Source organism: Aethalodelphis obliquidens, unplaced genomic scaffold (assembly GCF_003676395.1).
Source record: "Aethalodelphis obliquidens isolate GAN/ISIS:26980383/991018 unplaced genomic scaffold, ASM367639v1 scaffold86, whole genome shotgun sequence".
NCBI lineage: Eukaryota > Metazoa > Chordata > Mammalia > Artiodactyla > Delphinidae > Aethalodelphis > Aethalodelphis obliquidens.
The window spans coordinates 6,536,040-6,543,832 of NW_020838030.1; positions in this window are offsets into that span (position 1 = coordinate 6,536,040).

Here is a 7,793-nt window from a genome sequence, read left to right on the forward strand (position 1 = left end):
CTACAGTGACTAGTTCATGGACAGGTATTTATCTAATGTAGTCCAATCAAAGTGAAGTTTAGGACCTTTCTTTGATAGTTGGGTAGAATGAAGCCATCCTTCTTCTGCTGAATTGGAATAAAAACTGAATATCATCTTGTTGGTGCCGACAACCATTTTATGGTGAAGGGAAGAATTAGTCCTAGGAGGATGCCAATAGGATCAAAATAGAGCCAATATATGGAAAGAGGTTTCATCCTTGGTAATAGCCTTAAGTTGCCTGATACAGCCTTGCCTGGGGCACTCTGTAACATAGACCTTTGAACTATATGAGTCAATACATTCTCCTTATTATTCAACCAAATTTGAGCTGGGTTTTTTCTATTACTTGTTTTTAGGTATATTCTAATGGAGTGTCCATAAAGATCGATGGACCAGGTCAGAAAACAATGGTTAAATGGCCTTCCTTAATATGTTCCCTTTGATACTAGTTTCTTGTGGCAAAGTAAACTGGTATTCTGGTTTTACACATTAGTTTCTTTAGCTTATTTAATGTGAACTGTGTACTTCCTCAGGATACTGACAATATTTAGTTTCTGACTTTGTCCTACTGGGGACCATGGTATATGTTCTTCTTAAAAAATTCAGGGCTTCCCTAGTGGCGCAGTGGTTGAGAGTCCGCCTGCTGATGCAGGGGACAGGGGTTCGTGCCCCAGTCTGGGAAGATCCCACATGCCGCGGAGCGGCTGGGCCCGTGAGCCATGGCCGCTGAGCCTGCGCGTCCGGAGCCTGTGCTCCGCAACGGGAGAGCCCACAGCAGTGAGAGGCCCATGTACCGCAAAAAAAAAAAAAAAAAAATCAATTTATTTAAACTGAAAAAAGAAAAAAAAACAGTTCATATGTAAGTACAATCAGACTCCTTCTAGCCCCTCCTACACAGTTTCTGGGATGCCTTAGGGAGAGCTTTCTTTTTGTTTGAAAGGTCTAGATTCAAGCTGTATATGTACAGAATATATGTGTGTGTGTATACATATATAAGCACTGTATTATGTATTTCTAATATGTATATATACACACACACCATGTGCATATGTATATTTATTCCTAATATATATTTCTAATATTAAACCTTTGTTGGTGTATGTATTGCAAATACCTTCTTACAGATTGTAGTTTATTTGCACTTGCTGTAAAGTTTCTTTTAATGAACAGTACTCAATTGTAATATAATCAAAATTAATTGTTCCTTTCATGGTGAGCCTTCTTCCTGTCTTTTTTTTTCTTTTTACATCTTTATTGGAGTATAATTGCTTTATAATGGTGTGTTAGTTTCTGCTTTATAACAAAGTGAATCAGTTATATATATACATATGTTCCCATATCTCTTCCTTCTTGCGTCTCCCTCCCTCCCACCCTCCCTATCCCACCCCTCTAGGTGGTCACAAAGCACCGAGCTGATCTCCCTGTGCTGTGCAGCTGCTTCCCACTAGCTATCTACCTTACGTTTGGTAGTGTATATATGTCCATGCCACTCTCTCGCTTTGTGACAGCTTACCCTTCCCCCTCCCCATATCCACAAGTCCATTCTCTAGTAGGTCTGTGTCTTTATTCCTGTCTTACCCCTAGGTTCTTCATGATATTTTTTTTTCTTAGATTCCATATATATGTGTTAGCATACGGTATTTGTCTGTCTCTTTCTGACTTACTTCGCTCTGTATGACAGACTCTAGGTCTATCCACCTCATTACAAATAACTCAATTTCGTTTCTTTTTATGGCTGAGTAATATTCCATTGTATATATGTGCCACATCTTCTTTATCCATTCATCCGATGATGGACACTTAGGTTGTTTCCATCTCTGGGATATTATAAATAGAGCTGCCATGAACATTTTGGTACCTGACTCTTTTTGAATTATGGTTTTCTCAGGGTATATGCCCAGTAGTGGGATTGCTGGGTCATATGGTAGTTCTATTTGTAGTTTTTTAAGGAACCTCCATACTGTTCTCCATAGTGGCTGTACCAATTCACATTCCCACCAGCAGTGCAAGAGGGTTCCCTTTTCTCCACACCCTCTCCAGCATTTATTGTTTCTAGATTTTTTGATGATGGCCTGTCTGACCGGTGTGAGGTGATATCTCATTGTAGTTTTGATTTGCATTTCTCCAGTGATTAATGATGTTGAGCATTCTTTCAAGTGTTTGTGGGCAGTCTGTATATCTTCTTTGGAGAAATGTCCTATCTGCTTTAAGAACATGTTTTCTACACACAAGGACAGAAAGATACTCCTCTGTATATTCTTTTTTTAGGCCTTTTTTGGACATTTATGTCCTTAATCTATCTGGAATTGATTGTGTATAATATGAGCAAGTATTCTAAGTGTGTTTTCCACATGTATACAGCTTTTTAAACAATGTGTCTGTGATGAAGGTACACATGCATAACTCCATGTGTGGGCTCCCACTCTGGCCCTTGGGGCGTTGGCTCTTCTGCTGGGTCGTGTGTGCTGGGGGCAGGTGGGAGGTGAGTGCTACAGTGCGTGGGATGGCCCATCATCCTGAGCTCCCGGTATCCATCCGTGCAAGTTGTCGTCCCTCATATCCGTGTTTCTCTTAAAACCGTGCTGTGGGGAGATTTAAAAATACATCACTGGGGCTTCCCTGGTGGCGCAGTGGTTGAGAGTCCGCTTGCCGATGCAGGGGACGCGGGTTCGTGCCCCGGTCCGGGAGGATCCCACGTGCCACGGAGCGGCTGGGCCCGTGAGCCATGGCCGCTGAGCCTGCGCGTCCGGAGCCTGTGCTCCGCAACGGGAGAGGCCACAACAGTGAGAGGCCCGCGTACCGCAAAACAAAACAAAACCAAACAAACAAAAAATACATCAATGTCTAGTTGTCCCTCCAAAATTTCTGTTTGAATTAGCGTGGAGCCTGTGAGTCAGTATTTTTCCAAAGCCCCCCACCCGCAGGAAATTCTCCTATAAATGCAAGGTCCAGAAGAGTTGCTGTAGAGTTTATATCCAGAGATGAATTTGAGTAGGGAGCCGGGACCACGCTGTGCTCGCTTGCCATCTTAGGATGATTTTAAAATTAACTTTTCCCACTGATTGCAAATATAGCGCATGTTCATTGCAAAGGAAACCAAAAGTACAGGAAACGATTTTTGAATAAAAAATAATTCATATTTGTGTAGCTCATTTGTACATTTTGTTCAAGATTTATCTTGGCATGTGTATGTGTATTTATGTAGTTAGAATCATCTCGAAAATAACTATGGACGTTTTTCTATAACATTCTTAATTACTTTAAATACTGTTTAAGAGTCTATCTTATTATAATAATTATTATAATGTATTATTCATACATATACTTATCCTGTGAAATCTTATTTGGTTGTGGTTAGGGATTTATTATTTTATTTGTGGTGATCATAAGTGCTGTTTTGGGGTGAACAAGAAACCATGTTGTGGGCATTACAATTGCGTGGTTTATAGTATTGGGTCCAGAGTCAGTGAGATCTGGCTTCCAGTCCCAGCTTTGCCACTTATCAGTTGCATGGCATGAGGGAAATTATTCTCATTATTACTGTTGAAAATGAGGATAATATTAGTCCCTCCCACATAGGGGTTAAGCGGGGGGAATATGAATTGCTTAAAACAATCCTGAGCATATACCAAGTACCTGATGAATTCATGCGCAAAATGTCCAGGCAGCAGCAAGGGCGGCCCTGCCCCCCTTGGCTCAAGGATCACTATGGTTTGCCTGACCTATTTCTCTGGTAGTAAATGTTCCCTGGGAGGGTGACAGTCACCAAGATGAACTCTGTCATTGTCCTGCTCAGTAGCCAATGCAGGGCTTGCTGGAGAGCCATGTTTGTTCGAAGGCGACAGTAACAATAAATATGCCAGTTGCTCTAACAATGGATGCAGCTGGCTGGCTGGCTCAAATTTAGCATAATGGTTCCCTAGGATTTCCTTTTCTTGTCCTAAAAAGGTCTCTGCAGTGAAGAGGCAAATGCACCTTCTCAACTATGGAACCAGGTGTGCACATGCCTGGGGGGTGTTCCTGCTTGGATATCCATGTGCTCTTAGAGCCCACAGGATAGCAAAACATAAAGGAACAGCAAACGGAATAAAGAGTTGGTGTGGCCAAATTTTCTAAGTGGAAGTGAGGGAGCCATGGAGGAAGAGAAGAAGCTCAGTGAGGAGAGGACAGCTCTGGGTTGGAGTGTTGGGCTGTGAATCTGCTTGCCCATCCTGAAGAGGTCACCTCTGGATCAGAGAGCAGCATCTGAGAAACGTTTGACACATCGTCTAGAGTTCAGGCTTCTTGAGGGCAAGGGGTTTGTCTTCTTACCTAAGTGCTGTTTCCCCAAGAATTTAGGACAGTGCCTGGTATGTGGTAGGTGCTGAGATCATTTGTTGATTGAATGCTCTACCACTGCCTGTCATAACACCCAAGGGACGGTGAAGAGAAAAGAAGTGCTTCTCGGAACCTAATTTGGACCAGCAAGGAAGACCTGGTAAAGAGGAAGCTTGGGGGAAATGAGCCAGGGGGCAGCAGCCTGCACGTAGCCCAGTGGCCAGATGAGGCTTTAGAAAACAGATTTCAAAACCTCAAAATATGGTAATGAATTCGAGACCAGAAATAAAAAAATGACAATCCCAAGAGCAGGGAGAGGCACTTAAGAGTAGAATTCTGCATCTCTGGTCATGACCCCAGGAAAGAAAAGAAACATGATTTAAAGAGACACAGGTGGGTACATAGCAAACTTCCCCAGAAGTTACTGAATAGATTTCAAAGAATTCTAGGGGGCAAATGCAGATGTCCATGAAACAATGATGGGAACCTACAACTCTAACCCTAATCGTAAGTCCAGAATGAAGGCAGGTGTGCAAAATGTGTGAGAGCCAGTAAAAATGTCTTCCGCTTGTTTGTTTAAACCTTTTGTCGTGTGCAAAGCCAGGCTGTGGGAAGAGTAGTTTGGTTGCTTGGATTGACCAGCGGTTCTCCAAGTATTGTGCCTGGACCCAGGAGTATCAGCGTCACCTGAGAACTTGTCTGAGATGCACATTATCCGTCCCCATCCTGGATCTGCTGAATCAAACTCTAGAGCTCAGTATTGTGTGTTTTGATAAGCCCTGCAGGAAATTCTCATGCCCACTAAGGCTTGAGACGCACTGTATTAGAGCATTAACCCTCCAGCCTACACATGAAAATCATCTGGGAAGCTTACAGAGAAAAAAAAATGTTCGAGCTCTACCCCAGACTGATGAAAACAGACTCTCTGGAGTGGGGTCTGGTCATGGATCTGTTTTATAAGCCCCTTGGTGAATCTAATGTACCATCAGGGCCGGGAATCAAATTGCAGTTCAAGTACCAGGACAGTCGTCCCTGGGGATTTTATTAGAACCGCAGGACCCTGGGCCCTTACCGGCTCAGCATTTTTAAGAAGCTCCCCAGGTGACTCCTAGACACATGAAAATTTAAGAAGCATTTGTATAAGATAAAAGTTGTAGGAAAGAAATCAGAATTTGCACCTTGCCTCCACTTTCTCTTTATTCATGGCTCTTACTAACTTCTTTTAAAGAGGAAAAGCATGGGACAGGAAGAGGCAAGATAAACACCTGGGCATGTGAGACATGAAACATGATGAAGACTTGGTATCAATGAAAGGCAGATGCCAGGCTGGCCATGTGAATGAGAGAAATGTATATTCTGTAAGACAGGTGGTTAAGTTGCCCACACTTCTTTGGCCATTAATTGCATTACCCGTTGGCCAAGCAAAATGGCCAAAGAAAATAAATCCACTGGGTCACAATCAGGGTCAGCAGCCAGTGTGTGAGCCCAGGCCTCGGGGATGAGTTTGGGAGTGTGAAGGTCCAAGGGCTGTCCTGTAGGTTCCTAGACAGGCCCTGCCCTCCCCCGTCCCCTTAAGGAGTCCCGAGGGATGGGGACATGCTCAGAGTCCGCAGGCGGTGCCACAGCCGGAACTTCAAAGCGGGGAGACCTTGGGAATCATTTGTGAACTTGACTGGATTCCCTGGCAGGATTCCCGTAAGGACGATGAGCACAATGTCTTCTTAACAATTGAGAGAGAAAAGCCAGCCCAGGAAGCCACTTAAGATTTATGAAACGCTACCACTGATGGTCTGACTTCTCCTTTGTGATGGAGAGTCAGAGAACTGCTGTTGATTTTCATAAGCTGGATTTTGCTCCGGTTCACTTCTCTTTCTCTCCTCCCTCCCTTCCTCCCTTCCCACAGGATGATTATTCCTGCCATTTTGGGGGGGGTCCTAGTTTCTAACCGGAGAAGTGACCACAGCTATGTCTGTGCAATGCTGATGAATGCGCTGACGTGTCAAGTCATGGGTTTCTGGCGGAAGCCTCCAGGGCCCTACTCTGGGTGCTCTCATCGCCCAGAGTGGTATCACCACCTTGGCGGAGGATGGGTAAAGCAGGCTCATCACCCCCATGGCAGTGGGCAGGATAGAGAATAGATATGAATATCAGGATCTAAACAGACAGTCGAGAGAGGGCATGATCAATCAGTTACCTAAAGATTATTTATTCATTTATATTTATTTTTAATTTTTATGTTCTATTCAAGTAAGAGCAACAGAGCTAGGGGGCTTGAAAGTTGGAATTTGCTTAAATTTGTGATACTTTTAAGATCCCCAGAATACACTTAAAGCAAAGATGAAATTATTTTAGTTGCAGTGAAGCTACAAGAAGATCCCAAAGGATCTTCACCGAATGAAGCTGTGAGTAGAATTTCACCCGAAGATAATTTAGAGGGGGGAAACGTCAAATAAGAAATAATGTAGCAGCAGCAGCAATGCGTCGCGGGTTAGTCCATTGGTGCCTAATTGCTTTCGTGTGTGTGTGAAGTGGGCGGAAAGCTCTGCCGGATGCCTTAGGCTGCGTTCCTCACTGACCGCAACAAAGCGATTCTTCTTCCCCTCCTGGCCCCCAGGCCACCCTGCAACACTTTTAGATTATTGTGTTCAGGCTTGGTTGACACATTTTGATAATGAAGTTAACATTGTGGAGCAAGTTCACAGAGAGCGGCCTGATTCATGAAAAGACTTGAATGTCTTACTCCCATTGTAAAGGGGAAGACGTGAAGGACCCTGGGGTGTGGATTTCTGCAGATTGCAAGGCTAGAAAGTGGTAGAGCTCAGTGCTCTAACCGAGGCTTTCTGATTCTGAATCCAGGGCCTTCCTGCTGTAGCATCTCCCTGTCATTTTCCTTCCTCCATCAGATGAAAGGGTTTCTGTTGTAGAATATCCCACTATCTGGACAATTTCCCATGTCACTTCCTAGGAAGACCGGTTCATCTTCTGATGACAAGAAACCCCTCCTAATAGTAGTAGCTTCTCCTTTACTGCTGAGGCTGAGTGTCAGGTCTTCACATGTCTCCTTTCTCTCCCTCTTGGTCACTGGAGCTTTGTCTGTTCTTACAGATCCAGCCTCAGTCCCTCTGGACACACAGCCTCTACACCCACCTGCCTGGGCTCCCCAGCCCTCCTTCTGTATTCTCCAGTTCTTTAGCGTCATCCTTTCATTCTTTCTTTGACTGGTTCCTTCACAAATATTGATGGAGTGCCTATTTCTTGTCAAGCACTTCTGAGTACTGGGATATTATAGTAAGCAAAACAGAGAGTATCTCTTATCTCCTAGATCTTACTGCAGAGGGGAGTGACAAAAACAAAGAAGCAAATCTGTGAAGTCAGATAATGAGGTGTTGTTAAAAAAACAACAATAAGGCAGGTTGATGGGTTCACTGCGATGCGGGGGACTGCCCTGTTCAATA